The following is a 20,688-nucleotide window of genomic DNA, read 5'->3' as shown; positions in this document are numbered from 1 at the left end:
CCCCACTTCTTTCCCCTTCCTACGTTTTCATCATTTGTTGTGTGACGTTGGAGTCCTCCTGTCAAATGTGAGAAACAGGAAAGGATCGTCGTTGTATCCGTCGTGGGGAGGCGGTGGGATTCGTAGCAGCAGTCCACACAGAGTCTGCTCACGGGCCCACGGAGCCCAGCTTGAGAAGTGCCCCGCATAGGTGGCCAAAGAAAGCAAATGACTTCTCTACACTGCACACTTGGGCACTGCCTTCACTTATATACTCACATTAAAATTAATTTATGTTCCTTCTAAAACAAATGCTAAACTAATAAAATTATGTTCTGTTCTTTTTTTTATTTTATCTTCTAAGAGCAAAAGGCATTTGATCAGAGTCTAGTTTGGAGACAGAGCGCACAGTAACTCACAGGGAAAGTTTAACATAAAATGTCATTACCTAGTAGCAGGGGATTACCTTCTGAGCTACTGACAAGTAAAGAAAACTCTAATGAATACAGAAGTAGCACGCGGGAAGGGCAGCCACTCCCTCTAAAGCTAAAGACACAGATTTAGAAGAGGGCCCTCTCCTCACCTGGCCCCTCTCCTTGAAGGGGCCCACTGGGTGGCAGAGAAGTTTCCTGAGATGCTGCAGGCCAGGGCTGGTGAGCAGGAAGCCAGCCGTCTGGAATGTCAGCCCAGTTTGTTAGGATGCCACCCACTGGGGTAGCTGCAAGACCTACTGAGCATCACTAAGGAAGTGCCCACCCAGGTGCCCGAGGAATTCACTGGGAAGCCACCTGCTGCAGTGGTCCACTGGGAAGTCCCCCAGATGGTGCCACTGAAACTTACTAGGGGTGAGCACCACTATCCCGTGCTACTGGCTTCCACCTACCACAAGAGCAAGCACAACAGAACCAGGTCGAGAATGCCCGTCTCCTCCAGTGTCCCTCCAATGCCCCTTGTGGATAAAGGGGGAATGTATACAGGGTCCAGCTTTGGCATCACAACGCAGAGCATGCAAAAGGGGATTTGGAGATAAGAGGCAATAAATTGACCACTAACACAAGCACTTTTAGAACTGAGAAGCTTCTGGGAGCGTCCTACACATATTTTACCTTCTAAGTATCTCTTTTTTTTTTTCTTCTGCCACCAAATATTTGCCTTCTTGCCCTTCTGAAGACAGTAGATTTTATTACTTTGAGGCTTACCATACAGTTCAACATGCAAAGGCAACAAGGTGATGTATGAAGAAGCTTGTAGCAGAGTTTTATCTGAGGAGCAGAATGGCTACACACGTATAGAATAAAGGATTTATTATAAGGGACAGACCGTAGATGAATGTGAAAGCTGATGGAGCAGTCTATGCAGACAGCTGATTCTGCACCTAGTATTGAGCCTGAAGTTACTATGAGCCCGTCAGGTGAGCAGGTAAGAAGACAGGCTGGTAAGGAGAGCCAGTACCAGCGGGAATGCATGGGGACAAATTGACACCAAGGAGGACCAACTGGAACCTGCTTCTGTCTCTCACCATGTCCAACCTCGATGTTGTGGGTGACCTGCAGGAGAAACTGACACCCATTACTAGAGAGCCACACACACAGGACTCAGAGAAGCTGAAGGAGGGGACCAGGTGAGAGTTGGAGCAAGCCTGGGCCACTGCATAGGTAAGTGGTGGATCAGCAACAACTTTCAGAGCATAAAAAACATGACGTCTTCCCTTCTGCCTTCTGAATTTCACATAGACTGTTTGTCGTGGCCATATAGAACCATACAGGAAAGAGGACTCTGGAAAGTATAGGTCCCGCTTGGCTAAGTTGACATAATGCCAAGCTCCCCAGAGCAGCGGCAAAACTGCCAACGTAGGCTGAGCCTCATTCAGAAAGCTGGCGGCAGAGCCCGTGGACACTTCAGGTTAGTGGAGAGAAATGCAGTGGGAAAGACAGGCCCTGTCCCCTGCCGGATTTTCCCTCCCAAGGTTCGTATTTCAGGGAAGGGTGCAAGGTTAAACTGTAATGTTATAGAATCTGAGTAGTGACATATCTAAATATTATAAAATATAAAACATAACTTTTAATATCTAGCTATAACAGTGACAAATTCCTGAACAAAAGATCAATTTCTTTCTTTTTTTTTTTTTTTAATCCTCACCTGAGGACATTTTTCCATTTTTTGTACAGATAGAGTGGGAGGGAGAGAGAGGAAGAGAGAGAGAGAAACATCAATGTGAAGGGACACATCGAGTGGCTGCCACCTGCACGACCAACCAGGGCCGGGGACAAACTGCAACCGAAGTACGTGCCCTTAGCGGGAACCGAACCCGGGTCTCTCCGGACCGCAGGCCGACGCTCTAACCGCTGAGCCAAACTGGCCAGGGCTCAATTTCTTGATAGATCCTTTCACCCATGTTTTTTAAAAGTATTCATTATCAACTTCACTAATTTTTATTAATAAAAGTATTAATTGATGTTAATTAAATGCAACTGTACTATAAACAAAGTCATGTACAAGATATAAAGTGTTTGAACCAATATAGAAAGCTGTTGAAAAGTTAATCATCATTTATCTCCCCATCTTTCCTCATTTAAAAGGTCTTCACCAATTTTTTTATCTATCCTTGAATTGCTTGTAATATAGGAAATTTTCCCTTTCTCTTTTTGTAATTTTAAGATGCTATAAACATTACGCTACTTGACAAACTTGGGATTATAATACTGAAACCTTTCGTCAGGAGGAAGTGTTCTACCCCACTGGTGTGGATCAGTGGATTGAGCACCGTCCCATAGACAGAGAGGTCCTGGTTTGATTCCTGGTCAGGGCACATGGTTGTGGGCTCGATCCCCAGTGGGGGGCGTGCAGAAGGCAGCCCATTGAGGTTTCTCTCTCACATGGATGTTTCTCTCTCACTCTAAAAAAAAAATCAATAAAAGCATATTAATAAAAAAAAATTTTTTTTAAAGGAGGTGTCCTGACTTTATAAAGTAAGGCTGATTGTTCTGAGAGCACTCTCTCTGGGCATTGTTCAGAATTGAGAACAAGAAATTATTAAGCATAGAGCATGCTTATTACCCTTTAGATTTTCATGGAATTGGGACAATACAAATAAAATACTGAATTTTCCAGAGTAGCTACAGAAAGTTCTAGAATATGGTATTGATAAAAAACTTTTCAGAATCTCAAATTGTCACTTCCAAGTGATTGAAGCTGAATTTCAATAAATAAATAAATAAATTTGGTTAGAGAGAGAAACAAATACATTGGGCTTTTTTTTTTTAAATCCTCACCCAAGGATATTTTTCCATTGGTTTTTCAGATAGAGTGGGAGGGAGGGAGAGAGAGAGAAAGAGAAACACCGATGTGACAGAGACACATCAATTGGTTGCATCCCACATGACCTCGACGAGGGCCAGGGACCAAACCGAAACTGAGGTATGTGCTCTTGACAGGAATCAAACCCACGACTCTTTGGACTGTGGGCCAACGCTCTAACTGCTGAGCCAAACCAGCCAGAGTGATACATTGGGCTTTTTGTTGTTCATCATCTGAAATGGCAGCTATTTCTGGGGAAGTGCAGTTTCATGAGTTTTCCCTAGCATTTCAAATGATGACATTGCTCACTTCTACACGGGTGAAGATAGTGGTTTGTGCCTTCTGACTCCTGCTGCTCAAGGCCAGCTTCCTCTAGATCCCTTTGGACAGTTTCGCTTCAACTTGGCCCATTTTCTGATTTAATTTTGTACTTAGGGTTTTGAGAGGATTTTTTTTGCAAAAGTGATTTACATTTTTAAAGGAGAAAAACAGCCCTGGCCGGTTTGGCTCAGCGGTTGGAGCTTCGGCCTGCGGTACAGAGAGACCCGGGTTCAGTTTCCGCTAAGGACACGTACCTCGGTTGCAGTTTATCCCCGGCCCTGGTTGGCAGCCACTTGATGTGTCCCTTCACATCGATGTTTCTCTCTCTCTCTTCCTCTCTCTCCCTCCCGCTCTATCTGAACAAAAAATGGAAAAATGTCCTCGGGTGAGGATTAAATAAATAAATAAATAAATAAATAAATAAGAAAGAAAAACAAAGACAATTAGGAGTTGTGGCAATAAAAGTAAGTGAATTTAAAAACGGGCATAGCCACTCTTATTTAACATTGTACTGGAAGTCTTAGCCACAGCAATCAGACATGAAGAAAAAATAAAAGGGATCCAAATTGGAAAGGAGGAAGTGAAACTGTCATTATTTGCAGATGACATGATATTGTACATAGAAAACCCTAAAGACTCCATCAAAAATCTATTAGACTTAATAAATGAATTTGGCAAAGTAGCAGGATATAAAAGTAACGTCAAGAAATCGACGGCATTCTTGTACATCAATGATGAACTCACAGAAAGAGAAACTGAAAAAACAATCCCATTTACCATCGCGCCAAAAAAATTACGATACCTAGGAATAAACTTAACCAAAGAAGTAAAGGACCTATTTGCAGAAAACTACAGGTCATTGAAAACAGAAATAGAGGAAGATATAAAAAAGTGGAAGCACATACCCTGTTCATGGATTGGAAGAATTAACATCATTAAAATGTCCATACTACCCAAAGCAATCTATAGATTCAATGCAATCCCCATCAAAATACCAACGACATATTTCATAGAACTAGAACAAATACTTCAAAAGTTCATATGGAACCAAAAAAGACCCCGAATAGCCACAGCAATCTTGAAAAAGAAGAACAAAGTAGGTGGGATCACAATACCAGATATCAGGTTATACTACAAAGCGACTGTAACCAAAACAGCCTGGTACTGGCACAAGAACAGGCATATAGACCAGTGGAACAGAACTGAAAACCCAGAAATGGACCCAAGGCAATACGCTCAATTAATATTTGACAAAGGCGGCAAGAGCATACAGTGGAGTAATGACAGCCTCTTTAATAAATGGTGTTGGGAAAATTGGACAGCTACATGCAAAAAAATGAAACTAGACCATCAACTTACACCATACACAAAAATAAACTCAAAATGGATAAAAGACTTAAATGTGACCCATGAATCCATAAAAATTCTAGAAGAAAATGTAGGCAACAAAATTTCGGACATCATACGGAGCAGAATTTTCACTGATACATCACGTAAGGCAACAGAAATAAAGGGGAAAATGAACACATGGGACTACATCAAACTAAAAAGCTTCTGCACAGCAAAAGAAACAATCACCAAAATGGAAAGGCAACCCACTGTATGGGAGAACATCATTGCCAATGATGTATCAGATAAGGGGTTAATTTCCAATATATATAGAGTGCTCATACAACTCCACAAAAGGAAGACAAAGAACCCAATTAAAAAATGGGCAGAGGAGCTGAATAGACACCTCTCCAAACAGGACATACAAATGGCCAAGAGACATATGAAGAAATGCTCAACATCACTAATCATCAGAGAGATGCAAATTAAAACAACAATGAGGTATCACCTCACACCTGTCAGAATGGCCGCCATCAACAAATCATCAAACAACAAGTGTTGGCGAGGGTGTGGAGAAAAGGGGACTCTAATACACTGCTGGTGGGAATGCAGACTGGTGCAGCCGCTATGGAAAACAATATGGTGCTACCTCAAAAAATTAAAAATTGAACTTCCATTTGACCCAGTGATCCCACTGCTGGGAATATACCCTAAGAAGCCTGAAACACCAATCAGGAAGAATATATGTACCCCTATGTTCATAGCAGCACTATTTACAATAGCTAAGATCTGGAAACAGCCCAAGTGTCCACCAGTAGACGAATGGATCAAAAAGCTGTGGTACATATACACAATGGAGTACTATGCAGCGGTAAGAAAGAAAGATCTCTTATCCTTTGAGACGACATGGAGGGACCTGGAAAGTATTATCCTAAGTGAAAGAAGCCAAGCAGAAAAAGACAAATACCACATGATCTCACTTATATACGGAATATAATGAACATAACAGTCTGAGGAATATAGTAGACCCAGATACATGGAAGTAGGGCACAGACTGACATCCCTCAGAAGAGGGGATGGGGGGTGCGGGGGTGGGAAGAGATAAACCACAGAACTTATATGCATGTATGCATGACCAATGGACATGAACAACTAAGCCGGGGACAGGGTGGAGGGGGGGTAGGGTGGGGGGTGCCAATGGGGTAAAAAGGTAAAATATCTGTAACAAAAAAATAAATAAAAATTCATAAAAAATAAATAAATAAATAAAAACGGGCATAGCAAGTTTTGCAACTCTGTTTATTTAATAGTCCAAGCAGCTTTTTTTCTTTAGGCTATAACATCTGGGTGTTGGAATTTGAATTAAAATGGTGTCTATTGTCATGCAAATCTATATGATCATAATCATTAATATAATTCATTTTTGTTGTTGTTGTTAATCCTCACCAAAGGATATTTTTTCCATTGATTTTTAAGGGGGTGGTGAGAGAGAAAGAGAGAGAGAGAGACATCGACTGGTTGCCTCCTCCTGCATGTGTTCCAATTTGGGGCCAGGGATTAAATCTGCAACCCAGGTACATACCCTTGACTAGGAATTGAACCCACAACCCTTTGGTGCATGGGTTGGTGCTCTAACCAACCAGGGCAATATAATTAATTCATTATTAATTAAGCTTTATTTGTTGCAGAGTTTATAGTTATATTACTTTAGGTAACATTTCAAATCTACACATTTCAGCCAATACAGAAAAACCTTCAAAATGTGTGCAATTAAATAAGGAAATGGGTGTAGTGGTGGCAAGATAGATAAGCATCTTCTTCTGGGTTTAATCACTTGATCAACTTCAGAAAGACTTGAATTATTAAAAGGTCTTCACAAGTACTTTTTAATCTCTAAAATACTCTTCAGTCATAAATTTGAGATTAAGTTCCAACTTGTTGAAATCACAATACTCTCTTTGGAAAGAACTTTAAATTTGACAGTGGTTTTTCTTTATTTGTAAAAATGAAGATGTTCTTAAAGAATTGATTGCTGCTGTTACTACTATTGCTATTATTAGTATAAAATCTGCAAATACAGGTTCTGTAGTTAAATTATTGTGTTTTTTGTTTCGTTTTGTTTTTCTGGAGAGGCTCTCTGTTCTTGTTTAGCAGATCTGAGCTTATTCTGGCTTTTTTCCCTCTGTTCTTAGTTTAGCTTCTGTTTCCTCCATGTCTTTGTCACAAATAGAAGGACTGAATAATTTATATAATGGCTAGAGGAATCCCCTGCTTTCTCCTCTATAATCTGTTAATCTGTTCATATTGTGAAGAGATAATATGACTCTCCTTACCAACAAATTAGCATCAGTCAGACATGCAAAAGGCAGACATGGCACTCTTCAGAAGCTTTTAACCTTGGCAATGAACTTAATACTTGCACAACAAATGTTCTTACCAGAAAAGAACAACGGCTCCCAGATACTGCAATTTCATGGGCGCATAACATTTCAAAAGGTTGAAACTTGCCAGCTTTTTATGGTGCTAAAAACCAAAACCCAATGCACCTATTATCTACTATCACCATCATTTATTTATTTTTTATCCTCACCCAAGGACATTTTTTTCATTTTTTGTTCAGATAGAGTGGGAGGAAGGGAGGGAGGGAGGGAGGGAGGGAGGGAGGGAAGGAGAGAGAGAGAGAGAGAGAGAGAGAGAGAGAGAGAGAAACATTGATGTGAAAGGGACACATTGAGTGGCTGCCACCCACACAACCTAATCAGGGCTGGGGACAAACTACAACCGAGGTACGTGCCCTTAGCGGGAACCGAACCTGAGTCTCTCTGGACCACAGGCCGACGCTCTAACCGCTGAGCCAAACCAGCCAGGGCCTATCACCATCATTTCATGAAAGAAAGGACTTTTAGGCACTAAAGGTAGGTAGTTATCTCTAAGTAAGTAAATAAATGGAGAACAAAGAGCTTCCTGAAAGAATTCACATTTATTCTTGTTTTCACATTTCTCCTCGTCATGCGCTGATGCCCTCGCAGAGTAGCTAAGGGCATGGATTTCAGCGGCATACGTTATCTGCATGCTCTTCTGCCTGACTTTGGACAAGTCATTCACCCTCTTTCAGCCTGTGAATTCTCATAAAATAGGAATAATAATACATTCCTCATATGGTTGTCATGGGAATTAAACAAGATAATGCATAGAAAGTGCTTAATCCAACGCCTCGTGCAGGTGGGTGGTCAGTAAACAATAGTGGTTGCTGGTGCTCATCCAATTATCTGAAACAAATCTTGTGAGTTCCTCACAAGTGGATACGTTTAGGGTGAAATTTGGAAACACAAATTTTTTAAATTCTGAAAAATATGAGATTGCTTAAACCCTTTTCAAGATATTTACTGAGTACTTTTTTATGAGCTAGGAGCTATCTCAAAGATGTCATTAAAAATTATGCTGAATAATCTTGTATGTAGAATTCATTTGGAAATACCAGATCATGAAAAGGGGTACTAGATCCTACCCAGAGATGAAAGGGTCCTTAAAAAAACCTCACCATTTAGAAAATGGGGATGTGGAGGCCCAGGTCAAAATATCTGCCTAATGTCACACAGGGAGCGGTAGGAAAACTGAGACTAGAAAGTGGGTTTCCTGACACCCCACCGTGCCCCTGCCCTGGGCTAGAGGGATGTCTCTCATTGTTGGCCAGCGAAGGAACAGCTGCTGACGGGAAGTGAGGGCCCCCTGCATCCTCTCCTTAGGATGCTGTTGGGCTCTGGGTCACTCTTCTGTTCTGCCGGGCGGTCCTGGTTGTTGTCGTTCTTATCCCCTCTGTGGAGCCAATGTTCGCCACACCACCTCAGTACAGATGGCCATTTGTTCAAATACTGACCTACTTCTGTACCAGGCCCCCTGTTCTGCTGGCCACCTACTCCGTCTCCCAGGAACCCCCGGCCTCCTCATGAATCAGCCTTAACGGATGAATGGCTGGCCCTGTCGGGGCCCCCAGAACTGCTGCCAGCTGGCATCTTGTGGGCATCTGTTCTGAATGCCAGTGGCTGTGCCACACCAGTTGCTGAATATGTTTAATACTCTTCTCCCCTTTTGGTAATCTGTTGAACTGGAACAACAAATCCATTTTTAGGGCCTGACAAGAGTGTGGCCCCAACAGATAGTGAGGTGGTAGGAGGCCATTAGATCAAACTCTCTTAATGATTTAACCTATTTCTAAATGATTCTGTCGAATAATTCAACAGGGGTTCATGTTTAATCCCACTTTCTACTGTCTTTGGGATCTCCAGTGAACCAGGATAAAGGAATTTTGCAAATTTTAGAGTACACACTAGAGGGCAGTGGCCCCATATCTAGACACCTGACAGTTACCACTTGGTTTGCATTTCTCTGCCCTCCTTTATGGGGTGGGGGGTGGGGCTGAGCCTCTTCCACATGATGCCCCTACCATTTATGTCGGAAGTGTTTATGGAAACAGATCAGCTATCTGGCAGCACCTAATCACTTCCTGTCATTTCTTTTCCATCCTTCTTCCAATGACTTACCTCAGTGCAGCTTTAATAGTGGAGTTAGTTCCTACCAATATCTTATGACCTTTTTCTTTTTTTGACAAGGCAAAGGAGAGATAAGAAATATACATTCCTAATTTGGTAAGGTTTTTTTTTTTATCTTTGCATTTTTGTACTTGTGAATCAAGTCATGATTTAAGAATGACCAAGAAGAAAGGTACAGTGAGGTGTTCTTGCATTTTGCAATTGCAGAGGCAAAAACTATTTACATGCATCTAGAGCTGTCCCTTCCTCATGATCACCAAAGAGAATCATGTTCCAGCTCACTCGCGTTACCTCTCCTGCTGGCTCCTAAGTAAGGGAGCATCCTGCTGGCTGGGAGAGAAGCACAGTTGATCTGTAGAATAAAAAGACAGGCTGGGGGGTGAGTGGACTGAGAAACAGTGAAGCCACTAGGCTGTGTGTGCAAGTTCCAGCGCAGCTAATATGGGTAATGGGGTTTAAGAGGAAAGCAAAGGGACATTAAGAAGTATGTCAGTGGATTATTGGAGTCAACCTTTAATGGACTCTGAGGAACCTAAATAAAGGATTTGATTTATTTTAATTATTTTTGGTGGTTGCACTATTTCTTTGAAAGGGATAACCCTCTGAGACTGGATTCTCTGAGTCCTGAGATTTATAAGAGTTATATATAAAATGAACTTGCAGGGGTTTGTTTTTGAATCTGTGTGGTCTATAGTAGTTTGCTCTCTGTGTTGTTCATTGTGTTTACTCTTTGGCATAGATGGGAGATACGATGATCTTCTTCAGAGTCACGTAACCAGAGTCCTGGGTGGGAGGAGGACACCTGGACTCTCCTAACAGCATGAATATGGGGACTCCTTCTGCATTTCTCTTAGTGTTGCTAATATTTATTGAGCATTTACTTATACTACATATTGTGCTTTGCCTAGATGATCTTGCTTAATCCTCACAACCACCTTATGCCATACGTATGGTTATGATCCCCGTGTACAAATTAGGAGGTTGAAGATCACAGAGATTGCCCAGGATGAAACAGTGAGGAGGCCGCAAGCTGGAATTCAAACCCTGCTTTGTGTGACTCTGCAGCTTAAGCTTGTAGCCATCACTTGTGTGCCCTCAGAGGAAGGAGCGGTGATGTCAGCAGTTCCAACACAAAATCATCCCTTCTCCAGACCAAGCCTACAGGTGCGGTGCTGTCGCACCCTGAACTGGGTGTAGATTCCCGATCTTATTCCTTCAGAGTACAGAAAGGATGCCCTGCTGGTCTGGAGTTAGCCTGGGCCATCACACACACATACACACGCCACACACTCACTGGTTGGGTTTTCATTGCTCCAATTTTTGTATAAGACATTGTCACTGGAGAGTAATTAAAACCCCTGGTGGATTTATGTTGGGGGCTTCTGACATGATTGTGTAGTTATTTCGGCCTAGATGACAGGGAAGATTAGCATTAAATGCTGAGAGAAATGCTCCTGCCACTTTGATGCAGTTAGAGGCATCTATCAAAGATGCATTCGGAAGCGAGAGACCTCAGTGCAATCTCCAGGAATGCTGCAGGCTCTCTTCAGCCAGACTTGAAGGTGGAGGAAAAGAGTTAGTAGTGAGAGAGGTGAACCCCATCTTAACCTGTCGATAGGATCTTCAGGGGCAGAGGAGTAACCTCCTCCCTACTCCTGTCTCTCTTGTGTCTGAGATAATTGTCCTTGTGCCATCGATGAGGGCAAATCCTTTCCTTAAAGACAGAAGCAGGCTAACGTGTTCCTATTACTATTAATAATTGGTCACACTGGTTAAGTGTTTACTATATGTTGGGATTTGACGGAAGAATCTTACATGTATCATCTCATCTACCCCTTAGATGGCCAGCCCCCCTCTCAAGCCTGACCCTCTTCGCCCCTCCCCCAGCCATCACCTTGCTGTTTGTTTCTCCATGGAGGGGGGGCACTGCTTATTTGTAAGAATGATACTCGCATACGCTCAAAAAGTAAACATTGCCAGTGACTAAGGCAGAAAAGGATTAGCAGATCTATGAATTATAGTGTCAATTATACTTCTATTGAGAAAAGGAAGCATTTGTTAGATGTTAAATTTTATTCCTTGTTTACAGACATCAATATAATGTTTCATAATGAAATATAATAATTAGTAGTAGTAGCAGCACTATAATAACCCAGATGTCAAGTGCCTCCTTTCCCCTTCAGTGACAGTGTCTGTCTGCGCCGTCTCTAATCGCCACACTGTAGCCCGGAATTGGAGCTCAGAAGAATCTATGTTCACAATGGATTGGTGAGCAATCTGGATTTTAGTAAAAGATGAGGACATGGAGAACATTTATATCACACATAAGTCACCCCTCTCCACCCCCTCTCTCCACACACACGCACACACACGTTTGCACACACACAGGCATGCACGCTCAGACACCTCTCTTTAAGGAAGGGGGAGCATCAAGTCCCTATTAGACACTTCACCCTCCCCCGGCCCAGATCTGAGGCTTTTCTCTGCGGTCCACACTCTTCTCCCAACAGTGGCCTTGCTCACTCTTCTCTATTGCCTTCTCCTTTTTAGGAGGGCTGCAGACTCCTCTCCTAATACCTTAAGTTGTAGTTTAGAAACTATCTTTTGTTACTAAACACGTCCTTAGCATCTTACACGTCCATGTTGTGTGGTTGATCAGAGTATTCCTTTCAAATACGTGCACCCCTATGTTCATTGCAGCGTTATTTACAATAGCCAAGACTTGGAAATAGCCCAGTGTCCATCAGTAGGTGAGTGGATATAAAAGCTGTGGTACATTTGCACAATGGAATACTATTTGGCCATAAAAAAGAAGGAAATCTTACCCTTTGTGACAGCATGGATGGACCTGGAGAGCATTATGCTACGTGAAATAAGCCAGTCAGAGAAAGACAAGTACCCTATGTGGAATCCAATGAACAAAACAAACTAACAAACAACAGACTCATAGATACAGAGAACAGACCGACCGCTGTCAGAGGGGAGGGGGTTGTGGGGCTGGGTAAAAATGGTGAAGGGATTAAGAAAAAACTCATAGACTCAGACAACAGTATGGTAATTAACAGAGGAAAGAGGCGTGGGGGAGGTAGAAAAGGGTATAAGGGGGATAAATGGTGATGGAAGAACATTTGACTTGGGGTGGTGAACACAGTGCAACATGCAGATGATGCATTATAGAATTACACACCTGAAACCTATATAATTTTATTAACCAATGTCACCCCAATAAATTCAATAAAAAGGTGAAAAAATTCTTCTTACAAGAAATTCTGGGGGGAATAAAATTTTTATTTCATTATAGAAACAGACCTTGTTAAGACAGAATTCCGAAAAGAGAGACCATTTACAGACTATTGACTTGAAATAGTCTGATGTAATCCACTCCAGTTCAAACAACTTATGTTTAACAATACTCAAAGGTGTTCATTATCATGGGAATTTAGGAAGATAACTAAAAGAGTGTTGAAAATGACTGACTCCATACTCTACAGTAAGAACCATAGAAAATTCATTGTAAATTTAATATAGCACCCTAGCTATACATAAATAATATATAGTGATTTTTATTGTGTCCTAACTTCCCCTTTTATTGTGAAACCAGATATAACTTTTAACCAGACAGTCCTGGTTCTGTCTGGCTCTTCTGTATGTCCACATTATTCTTATCCCTAGTTCTGATTCATAGTTAGATGTTAGAAATTCAAACCATATCACACGCAAACACATTTTCTCCATTTGTGCCCACTAATGGCTTTAATCTAGACAAAATATCTAATTTACAACCAAAGGTGTAAATGAAACCCTGTTTGATCATTGCCTTCCCCTGTACTCCCCTCCCCCCACACACACCCTAGAGTCATCTCAGGTTACCTTACTGTAACTCAATCCAAATCCCCAGCTTTCACCACCACTTTCCAGGGTTCAGGTACATTAAGTTGATCTCTGTTGGACCTTGTTGGCTAAAAATTGTTTCCAGCGAATCCAAAAAGGTAACTGTAGCATCAGAGGAGTAAAACTAGATCAGAGTTGGCAGTGGATGGATAGTTTAAATTCCTGTGAAATTTAACTGTGGAATGGCTCCTTTTATAAGCAACATGCAGGTGTAGGCTCTTGAAAGTCTGCCTGCAAATGAATTAACCTTGATTGGAATGGCATCATGCATTGTAGTACTCTCCATTAAGTAAATGGCTTTTAGTTGTTGGATAAAATATTCAAGATTATCACTGAGATTGAAGTTCCCTGGGCCCACAGAGCTTGTGATTCTGGGTGATTGCCTGAGAGAGCAACAGAAGACTTTGCAGGGAAGTCCAGTGAATCATATGGAAATAAGAATGGCTGATGTCCAGCAAGGGAAGAGCCTTTTCTTCAAACTGGGATTTAGGTCATTGGAAATATATTGAGAGAAACAGGCAACCAGGGCTACCAGAATTTAACATACTTCACCGGACAGGTTTTGTTTTGAGGTTGACAATTCAGTTTGCGCCTTCTTACCGTGGGCATTACTCAAAGTGTATCCGTCTCCTCAGGCACCGCCCCCACCACCTAGTACAGAGAACTGTTGTTGGCAGGATTTGAATCTCTTATTCCTATCCCCACAACTTTCCCATTTGATGCCAGATCCTCTATGTGGTGAACAGTTGTCAGCTTCTCTTTTCCTTTTCTAATGAGCTAAGGAGGTCGGCTGAAACTTAGGAAATGAGTATGTGTAGAACGGCAGCTCGAGTGAGTTGCCAGCTACCTGTAGATTCTCAGAATGAAACAAAGGTCATATTATTATCGTGTTTTTCTTATGTTTTCTGTGTCTTCCAAACTACCTAAGATAAGCATCAATGGTTTTTACAATGGAGAAGGAGAAAAACTTTCCAAAAATCTTAGTTGTAACCAGTATGTATTCCATACAGACACAGGGATACTGGAAGGATACTTACCAAAAGGAAGTTGAAAACAGTATTTATCTTGGAGTGATTGGGGTAACTGGTAATTTTAGTTTCTTCTCTTTTGCATATTTGCTCTTGAAAAGTTTCTGCAATACTCATTACCTGCAAAATAAGTGAGAATTTTTCTACAATGAGCATTACTTACATAATGAAAATTAAGTTTATGTATTTTTAAAAACACATCCATACCCCAAAGTAAATATGTGTACTATAAAGTCACTCATGTCCACATCCACGTTTTAGGTTTACCAAGTATATAACCCCCTCTGTGTTTGGAATTGGGCGCACTGAGGTTCAGGGGCTGCCTCAGAAAAGGCTCTGAGGACCCGCAGAAACCAGATTCCTGTGGCTCTCTCCCTGCATTTGTTTCTTCCCCTGCGACACCCCAGAGGCCACACCAGGCCTGTCTGGAATGACAGCAACAGTGATAGTCGTAGTAATTAGTATTCGTGCAGTTCCTCATCCGTAAACCTTTCCTGGTTGTTCTTACCTGAGCCTCTGAATGACTGGAGAGTAGAGAGCAGGCCTGGCATCCATATTCGTTCCCATACCGCAGCCCTACTGAGGTTGTTGAAAGAGTGGATCACACTAGCCTTCTGCTGAAGACTCATCAAAGGATTCCCGATGTGTTGAGCATCTAATTTAAACTCCCTAGAGAGGCCCTGCCTGCTGTGGCTAAGACCACCTCTGGCCTCACATCTTCCCCAGTGTTCTTTGGGAATAAGCTCTGGCCATACTGCCCCCATGTACTGTTTAAGAGCTTCTCTTGGTTCCCTTGTTCATTTGGTCCCCTTGTTCTGGAATGCTCTTCTTCATCTTGCCACCCTTGACACCACCTTCTACTCAGGGCTGACTCCATTTTTATCTGCCTCAACTTAAGTGTCTTCTTCTCAGAAGGCTTTCCTGATCACCCTCTTTATTTATTTATTTATTTATTTTAATTTTTTTTTTTTTTTGTGGTACATGCCCCTAGCAGGAACCAAACCCAGGACTCTCTGGTCCGCAGGCCGACGCTCAGCCGCTGAGCCAAACTAGCCAGGGATCCTGATCACCCTCTTTAAATAGGTTTGTTCTTACCTCTCACCCCCTTCTTCCTGTACTAGTTATTCATGGCTGTGTAGCAAGTCACCCCAAACCTCAGTGGCTTAAAACAACCAACATTTATTGTCTCACACAGTGTCTGTGGATCAGTAATCCAAGAGTGACCAGGCTGTGTGGTCTGGCTCTGGTCTCTCGAGATGGCCTCCACCTCAGCCTGGGCTGCAGTCACCTGAAGGCTTGACTGGGGCTGGAGAATCTGTTTCCAAAGCGGCTCGCTCACATGCCTGGCAAGGTAGTGCTGGGTGTTTTCTGTTTCCAATTAATTGTTTGCTTGTTTATGATTTGTCTCTCCTCACTCATTCATTTTCTGTCCTCTGCACCCAGCCTGTGCCTAACACATTGTCGATGCTCAATAAATATTTATTGAGTAACTAGGAACCCGTCTTCTAGCTCAGCTGATCGTTTAAAGCAGGAGGGAAATATATATAGGGATAAAATGAACACTGCTGGTTAATGTTGACTTCCCAAAAAAAACTTTAATTGAATAATTGGATGAGTGTAGGAGGAGTTGATTTCCTCTTTATTTACTGAAACACTTTTATTTACTTCAGTTGAGAAGCTTGTAATGTACAATTTTAATTGATTTCCTTCATTCTTTTTTTAGTGAAACTGTTCATAACATTTGTCATTAGTATCTTTTTCTTTTAATTTTTTCTTTCTTTATTGATTTTAGAGAGAGAGGAAGGAAGAGGGAGAGATAGAAACATTGATGAGAGAGAACATCAATTGGCTGCCTCCTGCCTGCCTCCCAATGGGGATTTGGCCCCCAACCTGGCCATGTGCCCTGACCGAGAATTGAACTGGGACCTCACAGCTCATGGGACAACACCAAATCCACTGAGCCACACAGGTGGGGCAAGTATCTTTTCCTATGGGATAATTTTATTTGTTTCAATATACTCATGAAAATAAGTTATAATTAAGAAATAATAAAAATTTTTACTATCACCATATTAGATAATCAGTAGGTACGAATGACTTAACGTAAAACTTCAATGGTTACATGTTTACTCATAAGTTTTCCCCGCTAGATGGTAAAGTCTGGGAAGCCACAGATGTATGTCCAATATATCCTTGCGCTCAAGTGTGGTCCGTGCGTCAGTAGCATCCAGTTTATCTGGGCTTTTATTAGAAATGCCAGCCTTGGACATCACCCCAAACCTAGTGAATCAAACGTGCATTTATCAAGTTCTCAATTCATATGCACGTTCAGGTTTGCTCTTTAGTACATAACCCGGGCTTTGCATTTAAGGAAATCGTTTGTACATCAGAAAAATGGAGCACTTTCTTTACTGGAGTCAAGTTCAGGAATAAAAGTGCCCATCTTCTTATAACTGAGATGCTTCTAATTAAGGAGATGTTTTTGACACTGGAAAAGTCGGCGTTAGTACTACCTGTCACTACCAAAACCAATGAGTAGAGACAAGGATTGAGTCTGGTGAGCTCAGAAGCTGGCAAGTTATATACCCTAAAGACTATTTACATCTCATCTCAAGCCAATCTTTTTATAAGGAGAAGTAAAGTGTAGGTAAAGGATTTGGAATACAGGAGAAAGTAGGTGAGGGGTCTGGAATACAGGGAAAACGGTTACTTTTTTCGAAAGCTGCAGTCCAGCAATTTTTCTAGCATTTCTTTACCTACTGACCGGTGATTCTTCATCGCATCCTGAGCAGCTGACCTTCTCTCCCTGGAGCACAATGGCTCAGATACCATCTTGGTCCCTTGCAGTCCTCCTGGGGCACAAATGTCGAAGTGCTGAAGTTAGGGCAGCTCCCTGCAACAATAGCTTTCTACATGCATTAATTACCAAGCCTATTAATTATATAGCTACAGCTAAAAAAAAATTTTTTTTTATTTCTTGAGTTCCCCATCATTTTTATGAGTTCTAAGAGCCACAAAACAGCACCACCCGTTCGTTTCCAGTACCGCTCTGAGCCTTCCCGGTGCAGTTCCTCTCACATCCAGAAGGCAGAGCTCTGATTTAGGTTTTACCACAACTTAGCACACAGTTTGAAGGACTGGTTGCTTCTAGCTCCAAAAACCAAGGTTTGAAAATTGGGGTCAAGGTTATTAAAATAATGTGACCCTGAGAATAATACTTTTCCCTGTGTTTGTTAAAAACACATTTTTGTATGTGTCTTATTTTACAAAGAAATGTTGTTTTTTAAAACTGACCTATGGGGCTGCGGGAAGTCTCGCGTGACTAGTGCGGGTCTCGCGTGTCTTGGCTACTTGGTGGCGAGGCTAGTAAAAATCAAGGTGACCCCAAGAAAATGGCTCCTCCTCCAAAGGAGGTGGAAGAAGATAGTGAAGATGAGGAAGTGTCAGATGATGAAGATGAAAGCAGTGGAGAAGAGATTGTCAATCCTCAGAAAAAAGGCAAGAAGGCTACCACAACTCCAGCAAAGAAGGTGATGGTTTCCCCAACAAAAAAGATTGCAGTTGCCACACCAGGCAAGAAAGCAGCTGTTACCCCTGGCAAAAAGGCAGTGGCTCTGCCCACCCCTGGCAAAAAGGCAGCAGTTACACCAGCCAAAGCGGTAGCCACACCTGGAAAGAAGGGAGGCACACCAGGCAAGGCATTGGTAACAATCCCTGGTAAGAAGGGAGCAGCCACCCCAGCCAAGGGAGCAAAGAATGGCAAGAATGCCAAAAAGGAAGACAGTGATGAAGAAAATGATGATGACAGTGAAGAGGGTGACGAGGAGGATGAGGATGAAGATGCGGATGAATTTGAGCCAACAGTGATGAAAGCTGCTGCCTCAGATGATGGTATGACAATGATGAAGATGAGGATGAAGACGACAACGATGAGGATGAGGAGGAGGATGAAGAAGATGACTCTGAAGAAGAACCTATGGAGATTGCACCAGCCAAAGGCAAGAAAGCTCCTGAAAAAGCTGTTTTCGTGAAGGCCAAGAGCACAGCTGAGGAAAAAGATGAAGAGGATGATGATGATGAAGACGATGAAGACGATAAAGAGGACGAGGAGGAAGATGAGGAGGAGGAGGAGGAGGAGGAGGAGGATGAAGAGCCTGTCAAATGAAAGAAGGAAATGGCCAAACAGAAAGCTGCTCCTGAAGCCAAGAAACAAAAAATAGAAGCCACAGAACCAACCACAGCTTTCAGTCTCTTTGTTGGAAACCTGAACTTCAGCAAATCTGCTCCTGAATTAAAAACGGGTATCAGTGACGTTTTTGCTAAAAACGATCTTGCTGCTGTGGATGTCAGAATTGGTGTGTCTAGGAAGTTTGGCTATGTGGAATTTGAATCTGCTGAAGACCTGGAAAAAGCCTTAGAACTCACTGGTTTAAAAGTCTTTGGCAATGAAATTAAACTAGAAAAACCAAACGGAAAAGACAGTAGAAAAGATTGAGATGCAAGAACACTTTTGGCTAAAAATCTGCCTTATAGAGTTACTCAGGACGAATTAAAAGAAGTGTTTGAAGATGCTATGGAAATCAGATTAGTCAGCAAGGATGGAAAGAGTAAAGGGATTGCTTATATTGAATTTAAGACAGAAGCTGATGCAGAGAAAACCTTGAAAGAAAAGCAGGGAACAGAAATAGATGGGCGATCCATTTCCCTGTACTATACTGGAGAGAGAGGTCCAAGTCAAGACTACAAAGGTGGAAAGAATAGCACTTGGAGTGGTGAATCAAAAACTTTGGTTTTAAGCAATCTTTCCTACAGTGCAACAGAAGAAACTCTTCAGGAAGTATCTGAGAAGTCAACTTTATCAAAGTACCCCAGATCCAAAATGGCAACTCTAAAGGGTATGCACTTATAGAATTTGCTTCATTTGAAGATGCTAAAGAAGCTTTAAATTCCTATAATAAAAGAGAAGTTAAGGGCAGAGCAATCAGGCTGGAATTGCAAGGACCCAGGGGATCACCTAATGCATGAAGCCAACCATCCAAAACGCTGTTTGTCAAAGGTCTGTCTGAGGAGACTACAGAGGAGATGTTGAAGGAATCATTTGATGGCTCTGTCTGGGCAAGGATAGTCACTGACCAGGAGACGGGCTCTTCCAAAGGGTTTAGTTTTGTAGACTTCAACAGTGAAGAGGATGCCAGAGCTGCCAAGGAGGCTATGGAAGATGGTGAAATTGATGGAAACAAAGTTACTTTGGACTGGGCCAAGCCTAAGGGAGGGTGGCTTTCAGGGGTTGCAGTGGAGGCAGAGGTGGCTTTGGAGGCCAAGGTGGTGGCAGAGGATGCTGAGGTGGATTTGGTGGCAGAGGCCGGGGAGGTTTTGGAGGTTGAGGAGGCAGAGGAGGAGGAGGAGACCACAAGCCACAAGGAAAGAAGACAAAGTTTGAATAGTTTCTTCTATCGCTGTCTTTCTCTCTTCCATTCAAAGATAGGACTCTGATGTTTTTACTCTGTTACCTGATCAATGACAGATCCTTCTAAGGACATTCCAAGGCAGTATACAGTCCTGTAGTCTACTTGGAGATATGTTTAGATAACATTTCAAAGGAGATACCCTGTTGGCTTTGACTGGATATTCATATAAACTTTTTAAAGAGATGAGTGATAGAGCTAACCCTTATCTGTAAGTTTTGAATTTACATTGTTTCTTCCCATGTACAAAACCATTTTTTTCCTACAAATAGTTTGTGTGTGTGTGTGTTGGGGTATAAAGGTAAGCAAGATGTTTTGTCATGATTTTGCTTCAGCAACTTTGGGACAAATTAAAAGTCCTAAACTCTGAAAAAAAAAAAAAATTTGACCTATGGGAAAGATATTTTTTTTTGTTTCTAGACTTCACATTAAAAATAGAACTTCTAGCCCTGGCCAGTGTGGCTCAGTTGGTTGAGTGTTGTCTTTCACATCAATGTTTCTCTCTCTCCCCCCTCCCTTTCTCTCTCTCTGAAGTCAATAGAAACATATTTTAAAAAGCAGAAGTTCTAGCCCTGGCCGGTTTGGCTCAGTGGTTAGAGCATCAGACTGCGGACCAGAGAGTCCTGGGTTTGGTTCCCTCTAAGAGCACGTACCTCGGTTGCAGTTTGTCCCCAGCCCTGGTTGGGGTCGTGTGGGTGGCAGCCTCTCAATGAGTCTTTCTCACACATTGATGTTTCTCTCTCTATCTCCCTCCTTCCCTCCCTCCCACTCTATCTGAAAATAAATGCAAAAATGTCCTTGGGTGAGGATTTAAAAAAAAAAAAAGTA

The 20,688-nt window shown here is 42.1% G+C and overlaps 1 pseudogene; it reads left to right on the top strand.

Annotated features, from left to right (window-relative positions):
• Positions 1-1,439: 1,439 nt before the first annotated feature.
• On the top strand, positions 1,440-19,839 carry LOC118642056 (annotated as a pseudogene).
• The last annotated feature ends 849 nt before the right edge of the window (positions 19,840-20,688 follow it).

This window comes from Molossus molossus, unplaced genomic scaffold (genome assembly GCF_014108415.1).
Source record: "Molossus molossus isolate mMolMol1 unplaced genomic scaffold, mMolMol1.p scaffold_m16_p_3, whole genome shotgun sequence".
In the NCBI taxonomy this organism is placed as follows: domain Eukaryota; kingdom Metazoa; phylum Chordata; class Mammalia; order Chiroptera; family Molossidae; genus Molossus; species Molossus molossus.
Note: the sequence above shows the minus strand (reverse complement) of the source record. Positions and strands in the feature narration are given on the sequence as shown.